Genomic DNA, 18644 nt, shown 5'->3' with positions numbered 1-18644 from the left:
CAAACTGAGGCACAAGATTAATTCTCATAGTTGTACTTAGAATTGTAACATTTTTAAGACGCTGGATGGCTCTTTCTACATAAAACCCCTTCTTCTTGATCAATGTTACTGGTACAGCTGACCAACGTACCCGCCATCACCACCTCGCAAACCGTGACAGAATGAACCGACCAACCATCGGATCCCGCAGGTACATCTGACCCATCTCATTTCCACCCTGTGCCTGGCAATGCTACGTCCACGTTAGGCCAAGCCTCGTCGTAGTTTGAATTGCGTCACTCGACGAGCCGCAACGTCCACGTCAACGTCCGGCCGAGACCTCCTTCCAGGTGGCCGTCCAGGGTGACACTGGGTGTCTGGCAGTGCACGCCCACGTCCAGCCACGCTGTCGTCGTGCATGACGAATCAAGTCTCATCCACGACGAGCCGTGCAACGTCCGCGTCAACGTCAGTCCGAGACCCCACATCACCGCTGGATCCCGGAGCGGCTCAGGATTGGTCTCGTTTCCCCGGCACCGGGCAGTTCACGCCCACGTCGGCGTCCGGCCAACACCTGGTCCCATAGATGCGTTGCCATCCCGGACGAACCCTCAAAATGTCCGAGATATGACAGTCAGACACCGTGGACAGAGACACAGAACCAGAAAGATTGTCCCCACTGCTGGCAGGAGACGCAGTCATCAAATGACATACGTCTGAATTCTGCGGCCCTCTGCCAAGCTATTTATTGAGAGTATATGTAAATTAAAGTGATACATTAGTAAAACATAGTTTTCTTGATTATAATGCCACGCCTCTGGGCGTTCTGAGCACCAACAGCTGCAAGCAGTAAAACATAGACATTTTAATAGGTTGTCTTTTCCATGAACTGATAAATTTGTAACCTGACGCTTGTGCAGGATGTTTAAGCCGCAAATAACTTTGGTGAAAAAGGAGTCTCTCAAGCCCTAAATTCTGTGCAAGGCCGGACCTTCTAGATGGAGACGAGAGTTCACCTTGCCGTGTCTGTTTCACTCAGATTTACTGTGGTCATCTGCGCTTTGACTGTGGCCTTATTGTTTAGTTGGTCAGCAAAGAACGACACTTTTAAACATGATAAATTATTATTCTCCATCACTGGAACAGTGAACACGAGCTGGAGTAACTTTGTCGCTTCAGGAATAGTTTCAATGAGATCCTTTTTGGCCAAAAAGCTGAGAAACTGTCCAGGAGATTTACATCCATCACTTAAACGTTTATGAGCTATACAGTCCGGTGTTGGTCTTCCTTTAATTATTATCTCCTTCTTCGATTGAAAGTTCAGTTTCGAAAATTCTTTCAATTTAGATATGTAATCCACCATTCTGAAAATAAGGCCAAGCAACTCGACGACAAAAATGACTGGATGGTTGCACTTAACTTATTACTGTTTACTGTTAACTGCTTCTTACAACAAGGATGCATAAAAAATGTTAAGATTGAATGACTGTCTGTGTCTGATGTGTCGTCTTTTATTATTTCGTTATTTTTACTTCAAGATAGCGCAGAGAGAGTGTCTGCCTTTACAGCAGCTCCTACTTTTTACTTTCAAAACTTTGCCGCTGTAAATTGGGAATTTCTCCACTGCGAGACTAATAAAGGTAAATCCAAGCCAATCAAATTCAATCGAAACCTCCATTGTACAATGAGATGGGAGAGCTGCAGGAAGTACAAGAGTACAATACATAGTCACCGACTCACTGTGCATGGTTTCTGTAAGCATTCTAAAAAATGATGTATATTTTATATTCAAAGGATATAATAATCATACTAATCATAATAATCATAATAATCACCAGGGGCAGCCATATATTATTTAATTTATACTGTATTTAAGTGAATTCCTGTAAAAACAGTTACATTGTGTTTTAGACTGACTTCATACATGATACTTTTAGTTCCATTTTGAGGGAAGCTTCTTCCATTCAGTGGTGACTGTCGCATGCTGGAAAGTGCAACAAGCTGTCATGATCTGGATGGCAACCAACGGGGGGCGCTGTCGGCCCCGCCTACACCTGCACAGGTGCTGGTCGTCCCGATCAGATTGGCGACCAGCGGGTAGCGACTTCAGCCCTGCCTGCAGCCTAGCAGGTGCTGGTTGTTTAATCATTGACACTTAAAAGGACACCCGGCGCGACCATCCGGTGCCGGTTCATTGTTTGTTTGCTGCTTGTTTGCTGCATGCATTGTGTATGTGTTTGTTTAACCTTGGCGGACTTTTACTTTTGGTCTTCTTTTGCTACTTTGTATTTTTTCCATTCAGATGATTTTGATGTTTTACATTTTGTTCCTGCTGACTTTATTTTAATACAATTTGTCAAACAACCTCCTGCTCCCTCCTGCCTGCTTTTTGGGATCCGCACCCGCCATCACCACCTCGCAAAACGTGACACAAGCCTCTGGAAGCCAAGCAAAAAATACCCATGTCATATGTGGTTAAGAAATCCCTGGGCACTATTGGGCCCCCGTTCCATTTTTCTTGTATTACTTTTAACGTGTTCTGCTTTGAATGTATGAGATGACATTGTTTTAAATTTGCAGTGACATTTGCTTCAGTAGGTGTGTTTTAATTTTGTGATGCATGTCTTGCATAACACTTGAGAAGAAGACCACACTCTTACACTAGCTGCCTTGCATGTTTTTGGAATGTGAGAGGAAATCCGAGGGCCCAGAGAAAACCCACCCCTCCGCACTGTGAAGTCGGCGTGCTAACCATGTAACTACCGGGCCACCACATTGGCTGTAATTAAAAGCTCAAAACATCGACTCTCGTTCTCTCAGATCCTCTTCCTCCCTCCACCTCTTTGTGACCCCCTGCCATTCTCAGCACGACGGGGGACAGAGCTTTCAGCTGCTCTGCCCCCAAACTCTGGAACTCACTTCCTCCCAACATTCGTAACATCGATTCTCTTCCCATCTCAAAACACACCTATTTAAATTTTCATTTTCTGTGTAGCTCTATCTCTCGCTTCAATTTATAATTGTATTTTATTTATTGTATTCTATTTATAATTCTATCTATGCTTGTCTGTGACTATCGATGAGAAGGTTTCTTCAGCCGTCATCTGTACAAAAGTGAAGGTTTCGGACGTTTCGCCTCCTATCCAAGAGGCTTCGTCAGCGAACTAAAGTCTGACTGGTCGTATCGGCCCCATTTATATATCCCTAATGTCCAGACCTGGTGGCGGCGGACACAGCTATGATAGGTCCCTACTCTCAGGTCTCAAAAAAATTACTTTTACTGAAACAATCTCAGCTACTGGTAAACACGCGTAAAATTAGGTATGAACAGTTTGCAAGGGAGAATTGGATCAAAAATTGGTCAGACAGAGATCTCTCAGAGACAGAAAAGGCGGTACTTACCAAAGGTTTAAATTTCTCAGTGACTCCTAAAACTATACCTACAATAGATTATATCACAGCTACTGAATCGGCTATTAAAAATAACAAACTTTCGTATGCAGAGGCAGATGATCTACGCATTAAAATATCAGCTCTTCTCAGTAGTGCCAAACTTCCTCCGTCCAACATAACATTAGAAGAGAGAAAGGCGTTAACTACTCTACAAAAAGACAAAAATATTACTATTTTGCCAGCAGACAAGGGCAGATGCACAGTGCTGCTCAACACATTGGATTATGAAGACAAAATAAATACGTTAATCAGTGATTCTAACACGTATGAGCAACTAAAAAGGGACCCTTCCAATAGATACAAGAAAGAAATGATTGACTGTCTCCAAAAGCTACAGAAATGAAAACATATAGACAAACAGATGTATTTTAGATTATACCCGGGAGAGGCCACGCCATGTATCTATGGCCTGCCAAAAATACATAAAGAAGGGTCACACATCACATCCTTCCCAGGGACAAAACCTAGACACTGGTTTAGATATGTGGACGATACTTTTGTCATAATTAAGAAACAAGAAATTCAATCCTTCACAGATCATCTCAACTCTGTAGACTTCAACATTAAATTTACTCGTGAGGACATTCAAGAGAACCAACTAGCCTTCTTGGATTGTAAAGTAATTATAAAAGAGGACAGAGCGCTAAAAACAGAAGTCTTTAGGAAGGCTACGCACACTGACCAATACTTACTTTTTGACTCTAACCACCCTTTACAACATAAACTAGGAGTTATCAGAACCCTCCAGCATAGGGCTAAACTAATGCCAACTAGCACTGAAGGTAGAGAAAAGGAGTCAAAACATATCAGGAGAGCACTCACTAACTGTGGGTACCCTCAGTGGTCATTCAACAAATGTCAGAAAGAAAGAATAGCGAACGAAACCAATAATTCTCAAGATTCTAAAAGGAGAGGAGTAGCAGTACCGTACATTGCAGGAGTTTCTGAAAAATTACAAAGAGTCCTTTGGCAACATAAAATTCCTACTTATTTCAAACCGATAAACACGTTAAGGCAAAAATTAGTGCATCCAAAAGATAGGCTACCAAATGAAAAACAAAGTAATGTAGTTTATTCCATACATTGTAAGAATGAAAATTGTAAAGAGCAGTACATTGGGGAGACTCAACAAATTCTCAAAAAAAGACTTTATCAACATCGCAGGGATAATACTAGTGGGCCTCAATCGGCAGTACATTTGCACCTAAAAGCTACTAACCACTCATTTGACGACAATGAGGTTAAAATCTTAGCGAAAGAACATAGATGGTTTGAAAGGGGGGTAAAAGAGGCGATTCTTATAAAACAACAAAATCCTTCATTAAACCGGTCTGGTGGTGTGAGGTTCAATTTGGATCGTTCATACAATAGCCTGCTCAGGCAAAACAGGTTAGGCAACTTTCGCAATGCTGATGAGGGTCGTTATGCCGATGAGGTGATACCAGGGGGAGTGGGTGTAATAGGCCAATCGTTAGTCAGGAATGTAGGAACAATCAGTGGGGCCACAGGGGGGGGTCCCGCGCCCCCCCCCCCAACCTGAGAGTAGGGACCTATCATAGCTGTGTCCGCCGCCACCAGGTCTGGACATTAGGGATATATAAATGGGGCCGATACGACCAGTCAGACTTTAGTTCGCTGACGAAGCCTCTTGGATAGGAGGCGAAACGTCCGAAACCTTCACTTTTGTACAGATGACGGCTGAAGAAACCTTCTCATCGATGGACCACTCCTGTACGACTGAGAGCTTACACAGACGTATTGTCTGTGACTAGTGTCCTTGAGAGCTTTGAAAGATGCTTGAAATAAAATGTATTATTATTATTATTATTATTTATATTATTATTATTATTATTATTATTATTATTATTATTAATAATAATCATAAATCCATACTGTAAATAAACATGAAAGATATCTAAAAGCACAGTAAAGCAATACAAAGGAACAGTATAAAATGCACTGTTTGTTTTGTGACAGAATGTGTATTCATTTGTTTGTTATTGTTTTGTAGGAGTCAAAAAGGAGCAGACACACGACTGACTGGAGACACGTCTTTATTTCACACTCTAACAAGTAGATCGAAGAATATGAGAAAGTGCGCCAAAACATATTTAACTTAAACACGCTTCCTGCTGCATGCCTGCTGAGTGAGAGGCATGGTCCTAGTGTCCGTCACAGTTTATTATACTGTATATGTCTGGTGTTTGTGATTTGCATTTTGACGGCTAGGTTAGTCGAAACGGTGTGACGTCATTGAGAGAAGGGAGGAGCCTCCATAGAGGGAAGTCCGCTCTGGCAGCAGTCTTGAGAGGGATAAGCATGGGCGTGGCTGATAACAACTCCTGTGTGTCTGTGACAACCGCAACGTTTTTGTTTATTAAAAGACCGACCCGCTGTACCAGCGACTGTGTGTACATTACAATACATACCTCGCTACTTCGCCGTTTACTTCTCGTGGTTTCAGTGCATGACGGAATTTTTTCAGGGGAAAAACGTTCAGAATTTAAAAAAAAGACCGAATGACTCAAAGGTTTTGTACATGGCTTTTTTTTTTTAAATTCAAATAGCATGCAAACATACAAGGTAATAGAAACAAACAAACAACACTGCAAACAAAACACAACAAAAGTAGCCAAAACCATTTAGTTCTGAATAGCTCGTGGAGCTTCTAGGAGTAAATCAGAGGTGTGTCTCAACAGATCTTTCTGCATACTTAACATTTTGTAAACAGTTGGCAACATATATTAGGTGACATAATCGCGTAAGAAACAGTAACATACATTAGGTGACATAATCGCGTAAGAGACAGTACCTGATCGCACAGGAAATAAGAGTTCCTGACAGATAATCATTATACAAGAAGGAAAAAGAGGAGAGAGGTAAAAATAGAAGAAAGAAGAGAAAGAGAAAGAGAGAGTTGGGGGGGGGCATATTTCATAAACAAATCATGTGTTTTGATAGCGTTTGGGTCGGCAGATGGTTGAATTGTTTTCTGATATACAGTAAAGTCTCGTTATATCGAATTCAGTGAAAAAATATCGATTAACCGGGACTATCGATATATCCGACGCTGTTTGGTAATTTTCTCCGTGCGTGCATAGAAATAGTATCGTATAACCGGGACTATCGATGTTCCAATATCGATATGATATACTGTAGTTTCATTTCATTTTGAAATATTACAAATAGGGGTTTCCTCCCACAAAATTTAGATGTATGAATATGGTGTTTGGCAAGGAAAACTAATAAATTAATAATAAAATATTTATCGTTGGTCTTGTTGTAATATCCAAACAGCATGTCTTTGTAATGAAATATGAAATATGAAAGGAGAAGTGATTTTACATTGAACATATTTGACAAAGTGTTTCCAGAAGCGAGTAGTTTCGGGACAAGCCCAGAAGAGGTGAGTTGCAGTTTCAGGCTCAGCTTCACAAAATGTACAAGATATATCCTGTAAGGACCGTATCTTATGTTTAACAGGATAGCAACGGTGCAAGAGTTTGTAGGTTATTTCTCTTTGTTTGTTTGTGATGAAAAATTGATATGAGAGCGTCCAAACCTTTTCCCATGGGATATTTGGGACATACGTTCTCCAGTGATGAACAATGTAGGGAACCGTCACAAAGGATTTTTGAAACAAATATCTAATTGCACGGCTCCGATTTCGAGCAATTGATGAGAAACAGTTTCCCCAGGGCGGTTTCTGTCACTGGAATTGGCGGTGGTCTGTCGGGAGTAGCGGAGTGACCCTTGAACAGGCTTATGATACCACTTGGGATGGCATCCATAACGATGGCAAAGTCCTGAGGGGTCACAGGGATTTGATGCGTATTGAGAAACATTGTTTGTGTTAAAAAGTTGCTTTACATAAATGATACCCAAGTCAATCCATCTCGACAAAAACAGTGATTTGTTTTCGTACAAATTATGACAGTTATTCCAGATCATACATGAATGTGGAGAGAAAGAATGGTTATACATTAGGCACCAGGCTAATAAAACTTGTTTATGGAATTTTGATTAACAGGCAATTTTTCAACCTTATAATTACATTTCAGCAAGAAAGACAGACCACCAAGTCGGGAAAATATGGATTTTGGAATGAAATTCCAGATTGCAACTGTCATGATCTGGTTGGCGACCAACGGGGGGCGATGTCGGCCCCGCCTACACCTGCACAGGTGCTGGTCGTCCCGATCAGATTGGCGACCAGCGGGTAGCGACGTCAGCCCTGCCTGCAGCCTCGCAGGTGTTGGGCGTTTAATCACTGACACTTAAAAGGACACCCGGCACGATCATCCGGTGCCGGTTCATTGTTTGTTTGCTGCTTGGTTGCAGCATGCATCGTGTACGTGTTTGTTTAACCTTGGCGGGCTTTTACTTTTGGTCTTCTTTTGCTACTTTGTATTTTTTCCATTCAGATCATTTTGATGTTTTATATTTTGTTCCTGCTGACTTTATTTTAATACAATTTGTCAAACAACCTCCTGCTCCCTCCTGCCTGCTTTTTGGGATCCGAACCCACCATCACCACCTCACAAACCCTAACAGCATCAGGGCTACACAGATAATTACGCAGCCAGTTAATCTTAAACGTATAGTTTAGAGAAGTAAAGTTCAAAAAATTTAGACCTCCCTCCTTTAACGTCCTGGATATGACTGAGTTTCTTCTATAATTTTTTTTATATAAGAAATATTATAGTTTAGTAATTATAGTTTTATTTTTCCATACAAAGTTATACATTATTTTGTCCATTGTCTTACATGTGCTTGGATCCACATTTAAAGCCATTGTAGGATATACAAACCGAGAGATTCCCTCACTTTATGCTAGCAGTATTCTTCCGTTTAGTGATAGATCCCTTTGTAACCAGTGATTAAAGCGCTTCTTGGTTTTATCAATTATTGGATCGAGGTTCAGATGACAACGCTCTTCGTCTTCTTTGGCTATAACAACACCTCGGTACGTCACTTGATTTTTTTACAGGTATGTTGTATAGCATAGACTCATTACATGACTTCACAGCTAACAACTCACATTTATTTATATTAAGCGAGAGACCTGACACTTTGGAAAACTCTTTAACCAGAGCTATGGCCTTTGGAATTTGCTCAGAATTTTTCAGGAAGAGTGTGGTGCCATCTGCCACCTGGCTAATCACAACCTGCCTGCCACTTCACTTCAATACCTTGGACCTCGCTTTCAGTGACCAACAGTGATAAGATTTGTGCTGAAAGTAAGAATAAATAGGACAACCTTGACGGATGCCACGGGAGACGTTGAAGCGAGGGGACGTACCATATTTAAGCAGTATTGAGGAGTTGCAGTTGGTGTACAGTGTCTTAACTGCCTGAGTAAAGTAGCTTCCAAAACCAAACTTATTAAGAGATTGTTGTACTAAGTTCATCCTGTCTACTTGATATCTAATTTTAAGCAGATTCTTTACTTACAGACAGTGTAGGTGTTCAAATACACTCTGACGAAGGCGGAAGTAGTCGCCGAAACATGTCAGCTATTTGAACACCTACACTGTCTGTAAGTAAAGAATCTGCTTAAAATTAAATTATTAAGAGATTGAAAAATAAAATGGTGTTCCAAAGTGTCAAAAGCTTTGTAAAAATCGAGAAATAAAATTAAACTATTGTGGTTAATAAGTTCCTGATAATCAAGAATATCCAATACAAGACGAACATTATTAGCAATGTGTCTTTTACTCAAGAAGCCTGACTGTGTTTAACTAATTATATGCGGTAAGGATTTTCTAATTCGGTTTGCAAGGATGGAGGCTAAAACTTTATAGTCTGTATTTAGTAGGCAGATAATGCGCCAGTTTTCAAGAGATGATGTGTCTTTTTTTGGTTTTGGAATGAGAGATATAAGACCTTGAGAGAGTGAACAGGGGAGGGAGCCTTTTGAGATGCTTTCAGAAAAAAACATTGAGCAGGAAAGGAGCCAAAGGTTCAGAGAAGGTTTATACAATTCTGAAGTAAGCCCATCGTTTCCAGGATATTTATTCATCTTAAGCTGCTTAATTGCATCCTGCACTTCAATTAGATTGATTGGTTGATCACATGGTTTTTTCTCATTCATGTTAATAGTTTTATTGGACGTAATGGATTCTAAAATTGACACTGGCTCTGCTTGCATATGGTTGGAAGTGTATAGGTTACCATAGAATTTTGAGCAGAAACAGGAGATTTTGTGGTAGTCTGAGACAATTTTGTTATCAATCTTTAATGTTTGTTTGTTTTTTAGATTTAGATTTTTCCAAGTTAAAGAAATACGATGAGCATTTTTCCCCTTCTTCCAGCCAACCCCTCCTGGATCTGATAAATGCACCCCTTGCTTTTCGTCTATATATACCATGGCTGTAGCTTGATTGGTTCCCAGCGCGACGTCACTCAATGACAGGACGATATCCCATGCTTTACACCAGGGGTGCTCACACTTTTTCAGCATACGAGCTACTTATAAAAACTACCAAGTCAAAATGATCTACCCACGACAAAAATGCAAAACATAATTATTTTCAAATGTTTTAAGGATTCTTTGTATGTACAATGTATGTTGATGTACCTTGCATAACTGAATAAGCCAATATTGAACAACACACATAATAACTACATATACATAACATAATAAATAACTATTAACATTTTTTTGTAATTACCTGAGTTTACTTTGATGACTTGCACTGAATTGAATCAGTCCGCATAGTCCGGACAGTAGCTGCTGACAGCCAGCCTCAAGCACATTTCCAAATGTTCATCATTCATGGTGGAACGGTATTTGGACTTATTGATCTTCATGTAGGAAAAGGCTGACTCACATAAATAAGTGGAGCCGAATAATGCAGTCAAGGAGGTAGCACATTTCCTCATGTTGGGGTACTTTTGAGTGAGTAAGTTACAGAACTGTCCATGAGCCCTGGACTTCAGCAGTGAGAACACTCAAAATCTCCGATATCTTTCCACATTTGGCTCCGCTGCAGAGCTTCGATTGAAGATAATATCTCTGCCTTATTTTTAAAGTCTCTGAACAAGGAGTCAGCTGCTTCAACGAATGCTTCTTTTACCATCTCTCCGTCTTGAAAGGACTTATTTTTTTTAACGATGGCAAGACTCACCCAGAACGATGCTTCGGTGGCGGCTTTCGCTTTTGAAGTATGTTGAGTGAAAAATGACTGCTGTCCGGACAACTGGGATTTTAGTTCGGCCACCGTTGTCTTTCTCAGCTGGCTTTTTGGCGGGAAGTCAATGTTGTATTTTCCACAAACAGTCCGAAAATGCCGCTCCACATTTTCCCATTCCGTATGAAAGTAATATGTTTTGCCCCGTTACTTGGTCCCGGTTTCTCACTCATTTTGATCACCATATATTTTAGCAAAGGTAAAAATTCAGTTCTGAATGGTTGCCCTGTATGTCAATCAAGTGACGGGACATTTGATAGGCTGACAAATGTTTTTTTTACTGTCAGGCTGCGATCGACCAGTACTACCTCCGCGATCGACCAGTCGATCGCGATCGACGTAATGAGCACCCCTGGTTTACACTGTAAGGCAGGGGTGTCAAACTCATTTCGCATCGCGGGCCACATACGGCCTAGGGAGATGTCAAGTGGGCCGGATCATTAAAATTATACAGTAAAGTCTTGTTATATCGATATCGGATATATCGATAGTCCCGGTTATATCGATACTATTTCTATGCACGCACGGAGAAAATTACATGCAAACAGGGTCGGATATATCGATAGTCCCGGTTATATCGATATTTTTTCGGACTCCCTTGAATATCGATAAAACGAGACTTTACTGTACCATACTCTGCTAAAAATAGCAAAAATATCATGTATTTCCTTTGTTTTGGTGTAAAGAAGCACAAGAACATTAGGAAAATATTGACATTTAATGAACTATCCTTTTACAAAACATTTCATGAAACACCTCATATTTCCTTAGACAAATGTGCAATTTACTTTTATCATTCACAAATATGCATTGCAACTGATCCCACTGATTGTACAAAGGCACAAAACTTGAATTGGTACTGAAAAATATAGTAATGCACTTTAAGATTAAATGAGACTTTTAAAGAAAGGGAGTTTTTAAACGACTTACACATACGCATATAAAATTTAATCCCTGCGTACACCTTACAAACTAAGGAGAGTGATTTTAAATGTGTAATGAAGAAAGTGTTCACCTGTCCTGTAAATCTGTAAACTTCGTACATGAAACATACATACACATACAATACATACTGAAAATGTATGGAGTTGTATGAACAGTAGAATTCCATCACAGAACTTTTGTTTCGAAGCTGCTGACTAACATTAAAGTGTGGTATGGCAGGCTGTGGGTAATGTTGCTGTCGCTGAGAAGTTTGTTGAACTGACGATGGTTCAGACCTCTGGACCGGATGAAATTTACAGTGCGAACAACCACCTCCGTGACGTGGTCCATTTTCAGCGACTTGCGACACCATGCCTCCTGGTGCAAAATCCAGTGAAATGTCCAGAAACGATCTCCTCCATTAAGGACTTGTACTTTGTTTTTGAACTTTGTCGCGACACCTGCTTTCTTTCCGAACATGGATCACGTGCCGTCTGTAGCCAGGCTGACAACGAGGGACCGGTCCACTCCAACTCTGTCCAATACAGCAACGGCAGAGCCGAAAATGTCCTCGTCTGTTGTGGTGTCCATCATTGGCACCAACTCAAGAAACTCTTCAGTAACAGTCAATGTCTTATCAACTCCCCGAATAAATATGGCCAGTTGGGCCACGTCTGTGATGTCAGTGCTCTCGTCAATTGCCACGGAAAATGCAAGAAATCCTCTCTGCTGTAGTATTCCTTGTCAGGCTAATATTGGCAAAAGCTTGTCGCTTCTCGGAACATACAAGTTCAGCCGCGTTCATCATGCATCGTTTAACAAAGTCACCGTCGAAATACGGCTTCAATGCTAATGCTATTTCGCTAGCAATTAGGTAGCTGGCTTTTACCGCTGCTTCATTGACTTTTCGGCTCCGGATGAAAGTTGATTGCTGTTTCCTCAGACCCGCCAGCAATTCGTTCATCTTTTCTCTTCTCAGTTGTCCTTGCAACCAGTCATATTTTTCGCCGTGATGAGTCTCGTAGTGGCGTCGAATATTATATTCCTTCAATACCGAAACTTGTTGCTGGTTTTGCGTGCATCTCTGTATATAAATAGGACGTGGTCCATTTTTCTTTGAAAATTCTCCACTCCTTATCTACTTTTCTCCGTTTGGATAACGACATTTTGGCTAATGAGGGTGTAGCGGAGAGGCAGAGACCAAGGTATTAACAACGTCGTAACAAGCAGTAGATGGCGCATTGACACCGTCTGCTGTTTTCAGTCTGTCTCAGTGATGCGGCGTGTCGTCTACTCTGATGGAACGAGTGCGCCCCTTAGAGGATAAACCATGAATTGCAGCGAATTAAAAATATCAATTCCATGTCTTTTATGCATTTTTCCACTTTCAAATTATCCTGCGGGCCTGATTGAAACTCCTTGGGGGCCGGTTCCGGCCCGCGGGCGGTATGTTTGACACCACTGCTGTAAGGGGGTCGATGACCTGTAAGGGGTCGGTAACCTATGGGTCGTGAGCCATATATGGCTCTTTTGATGATTGCATCTGGCTCAGTGATAAAAGTAAATAAATATTCTCGCTTTTTCGCTGTTCATTTCCTGCTTTGGGCGGCAGTTGGCGGAAAGTGCAATTTTGATTGGATAATACTGACCAAGGTTGGCTGAAAGCGCAATAATGATTGGATGATACTGGCCGTTCATGTTGAAACAGGCAAACACCCCTTTTAAATAAGCCCAACAAATAAAAAAAAATAAATGACAAATATCGTACAGTTCAGGTTGGAATTGACCGAAAGATTCACCTTTTGTGGAGAGAAAAGGTTCTGATTCTAATTTGCAATGAAATAATACCATCATTTATTCAGAGTCTAAAAATGTTATGAATAATAGAAATGACAGCTCTTTAAGATTGAAAATTCAAATACATAGTATAATTATCTTTTGAGTGTGATTGTAACCAATCTTCAAACGTGAAAAAAATAACATTCATAAAGAATGATCATACTTAATTGGTGATCGGAATTGGACTAAATCAGAAATTGTAGAGGATTAGGTAACACTGTGTATAGTGTATATATGTGTGACATCTACAACGGATCAAAAAGATCAAGAAGTAATTATTAGTATGTTGTATGAGCAGAGTCGGCTAACCTGGGGCGCGTTTCACTAAACTTTGCTATTTAGCAATATTGCTAAGTGTTAACAATATTGCTAAATGATGTTTAGTGAGACACGTTTTTAGCGTTAACAATGAACTTCGCAATATATTAGCAATATTGCTAAGTTAGCAATATTTAGTGAAACGCACACCCCTGCAGTTCAAATTTAGTGTCGAATTAGTTACATGCTTGAGGAAGCAGAGCCAATTCAATTTCATACTAATGAAGAACAGCTAGAACGTACTTATACACGGTCGAAGATCGAAAACAGGACGAAAATTAGTCGCTAAAACATCGCAAAACGAATTACAGTAAAGTCTCGTTATATCGATATCGGATATATCGATAGTCCCGGTTATATCGATACTATTTCTATGCACGCACGAAGAAAATTGCATGCAAACAGGGTCGGATATATCGATAGTCCCGGTTATATCGATATTTTTTCGGACTCCCTTGAATATCGATATAACGAGACTTTACTGTATTATTTTTTTCTTTTTATAGAAATTTCATTTTCACTCACTTGAAGAACGAAATTCCTTTGTTTTTCAGCTTGTAGTTGAAGCATTCGTAAGCGAAACATTGCGGCCCCCAACTGTTGTTCCTTTTTACAGCATCCATACGTTAAATAGACCTATATACGCTCAAAACTATCCTATTTCTATGCCAAACCAAGCCACGTTACTATGGACGCTACAACTCGTGCCGTCACTTACGGGTTTGCAATCAACCTCGTCTCTACGCCACTTCTAAACCTATCTATTTCTATGGGATTGGCTGTGCATCTTCTCAGCCCCGCCCAGCACCCTCTCTGTCTTATCACGTGGGTTATTATTATATAACTCTACTTCGCATATTTTCTTCTATCGCGGGTGGTCGTGGTCCCCATTCACCGCGAAAAACGAGGGATCACTGTGTGGGATTTTTGAAACTAATGAACACACACACTGTCCATTTAAGCTTTAAGTCTTTCACAATTGGTTTAATATTTTCAGAGGTTGAAGTCTACATTGGTGAACATGTCTGACTGAATTTTGGCGGTCAGTGGCAGCAGTTCAGGCAGGTTAAGCTTGTTTTTGTTTTGTTTTACACGCACATTAAACGTTGTAGACTGTCCCTGGTCCCTGCCCGTTGTTATGGGTCTGGCTATTGTTTAGGAAAAAAAAAAACAAGTCTATGTGAAATAATATTGGTGGACTTTTCTATTTGCCTCTTGTAGTGTGAGAAAACAGTTGAATACCACCATGCGTGAATTTGTGTAACGTTTCTGTTTGAAGAAAAAAAAACAGAGAGAGTGGGGGAGTAACCAAGGCATGACTAAAAAAAAAGTTCACGCCCTTTTTTGACATCTGAAATGAGACTTCACATTTCGGTGGCGACGCTCTATTTGTGTTCTTCGCCGTCGGCAGAGCGGAAGGGAATATCGATATAACGAGACTTTACTGTAATATCTCTGCCTTATTTTTAAAGTCTCTGAACAAGAAGTCAGCTGCTTCAACGAATGCTTCTTTTACCATCTCTCCGTCTTGGAAGGACTTACTTATTGTTTTTAACGATTGCATGACTCACCCAGAACGATGCTTCGGTGGCGGCTTTCGCTTTTGAAGTATGTTGAGTGAAAAATGACTGCTGTCCGGACAACTGTTATTTTAGTTCGTCCACCGTTGTCTTTCTCAGCTGGCTTTTCGGCGGGAAGTCAATGTCGTATTTTCCACAAACAGTCTGAAAATGCCGCTCCACATTTTCCCATTCCGTATGAAAGTAATATGTTTTGCCCCGTTACTTGGTCCCGGTTTCTCACTCATTTTGATCACCATATGTTTTAGCAAAGGTAAAAATTCAGTTCTGAATGGTTGCCCTGTATGTCAATCAAGTGACGGGACGTTTGATAGGCTGACAAATGTTTTTTTTACTGTCACGCTGCGATCGACCAGTACTACCTCCGCGATCGACCAGTCGATCGCGATCGACGTAATGAGCACCCCTGGTTTACACTGTAAGGCAGGGGTGTCAAACTCATTTCGCATCGCGGGCCACATACGGCCGAGGGAGATGTCAAGTGGGCCGGACCATTAAAATTATACAGTAAAGTCTTGTTATATCGATATCGGATATATCGATAGTCCCGGTTATATCGATACTATTTCTATGCACGCACGGAGAAAATTACATGCAAACAGGGTCGGATATATCGATAGTCCCGGTTATATCGATATTTTTTCGGACTCCCTTGAATATCGATAAAACGAGACTTTACTGTACCATACTCTGCTAAAAATAGCAAAAATATCATGTATTTCCTTTGTTTTGGTGTAAAGAAGCACAAGAACATTAGGAAAATATTGACATTTAATGAACTATCCTTTTACAAAACATTTCATGAAACACCTCATATTTCCTTAGACAAATGTGCAATTTACTTTTATCATTCACAAATATGCATTGCAACTGATCCCACTGATTGTACAAAGGCACAAAACTTGAATTGGTACTGAAAAATATAGTAATGCACTTTAAGATTAAATGAGACTTTTAAAGAAAGGGAGTTTTTAAACGACTTACACATACGCATATAAAATTTAATCCCTGCGTACACCTTACAAACTAAGGAGAGTGATTTTATATGTGTATTGAAGAAAGTGTTCACCTGTCCTGTAAATCTGTAAACTTCGTACATGAAACATACATACACATACAATACATCCTGAAAATGTATGGAGTTGTATGAACAGTAGAATTCCATCACAGAACTTTTGTTTCGAAGCTGCTGACTAACATTAAAGTGTGGTATGGCAGGCTGTGGGTAATGTTGCTGTCGCTTAGAAGTTTGTTAAACTGACGATGGTTCAGACCTCTGGACCGGATGAAATTTACAGTGCGAACAACCACCTCCTTGACGTGGTCCATTTTCAGCGACTTGCAACACAATGCCTCCTGGTGCAAAATCCAGTGAAATGTCCAGAAACGATCTCCTCCCTTAAGGACTTGTAGTTTGTCTTTGAACTTTGTCGCGACACCTGCTTTCTTTCCGAACATGGATCACGTGCCGTCTGTAGCCAGGCTGACAACGTGGGACCGGTCCACTCCAACTCTGTCCAATACAGCAACGACAGAGCCGAAAATGTCCTCGTCTGTTGTGGTGTCCATCATTGGCACCAACTCAAGAAACTCTTCAGTAACAGTCAATGTCTTATCAACTCCCCGAATAAATATGGCCAGTTGGGCCACGTCTGTGATGTCAGTGCTCTCGTCAATTGCCACGGAAAATGCAAGAAATCCTCTCTGCTGTAGTATTCCTTGTCAGGCTAATATTGGCAAAAGCTTGTCGCTTCTCGGAACATACAAGTTCAGCCGCGTTCATCATGCATCGTTTAACAAAGTCACCGTCGAAATACGGCTTCAATGCTAATGCTATTTCGCTAGCAATTAGGTAGCTGGCTTTTACCGCTGCTTCATTGACTTTTCGGCTCCGGATGAAAGTTGATTGCTGTTTCCTCAGACCCGCCAGTATTCGTTCATCTTTTCTCTTCTCAGTTGTCCTTGCAACCAGTCATATTTTTCGCCGTGATGAGTCTCGTAGTGGCGTCGAATATTATATTCCTTCAATACCGAAACTTGTTGCTGGTTTTGCGTGCATCTCTGTATATAAATAGGACGTGGTCCATTTTTCTTTGAAAATTCTCCACTCCTTATCTACTTTTCTCCGTTTGGATAACGACATTTTGGCTAATTCGGGGTGTAGCGGAGAGGCAGAGACCAAGGTATTAACAACGTCGTAACAAGCAGTAGATGGCGCATTGACACCGTCTGCTGTTTTCAGTCTGTCTCAGTGATGCGGCGTGTCGTCTACTCTGATGGAACGAGTGCGCCCCTTAGAGGATAAACCATGAATTGCAGCGAATTAAAAATATCAATTCCATGTCTTTTATGCATTTTTCCACTTTCAAATTATCCTGCGGGCCTGATTGAAACTCCTTGGGGGCCGGTTCCGGCCCGCGGGCGGTATGTTTGACACCACTGCTGTAAGGGGGTCGATGACCTGTAAGGGGTCGGTAACCTATGGGTCGTGAGCCATATATGGCTCTTTTGATGATTGCATCTGGCTCAGTGATAAAAGTAAATAAATATTCTCGCTTTTTCGCTGTTCATTTCCTGCTTTGGGCGGCAGTTGGCGGAAAGTGCAATTTTGATTGGATGATACTGACCAAGGTTGGCTGAAAGCGCAATAATGATTGGATGATACTGGCCATTCATGTTGAAACAGGCAAACACCCCTTTTAAATAAGCCCAACAAATAAAAAAATAAATGACAAATATCGTACAGTTCAGGTTGGAATTGACCGAAAGATTCACCTTTTGTGGAGAGAAGAGGTTCTGATTCTAATTTGCAATGAAATAAGACCATCATTTATTCAGTCTAAAAATGTTATGAATAATAGAAATGACAGCTCTTTAAGATTGAAAATTCAAATACATAGTATAATTATCTTTTGAGTGTGATTGTAACCAATCTTCAAACGTGAAAAAAATATTTCACATTCATAAAGAATGATCATACTTAATTGGTGATCGGAATTGGACTAAATCAGAAATTGTAGAGGATTAGGTAACACTGTGTATAGTGTATATATGTGTGACATCTACAACGGATCAAAAAGATCAAGAAGTAATTATTAGTATGTTGTATGAGCAGAGTCGGCTAACCTGGGGCGCGTTTCACTAAACTTTGCTATTTAGCAATATTGCTAAGTGTTAACAATATTGCTAAATGATGTTTAGTGAGACACGTTTTTAGCGTTAACAATGAACTTCGCAATATATTAGCAATATTGCTAAGTTAGCAATATTTAGTGAAACGCACACCCCTGCAGTTCAAATTTAGTGTCGAATTAGTTACATGCTTGAGGAGGCAGAGCCAATTCAATTTCATACTAAT

Source organism: Hippocampus bargibanti, linkage group LG15, assembly GCF_051943395.1.
Source record: "Hippocampus bargibanti isolate YZ-2025 linkage group LG15, ASM5194339v1, whole genome shotgun sequence".
Taxonomy (NCBI): Eukaryota; Metazoa; Chordata; class Actinopteri; order Syngnathiformes; family Syngnathidae; genus Hippocampus; species Hippocampus bargibanti.
Note: the sequence above shows the minus strand (reverse complement) of the source record.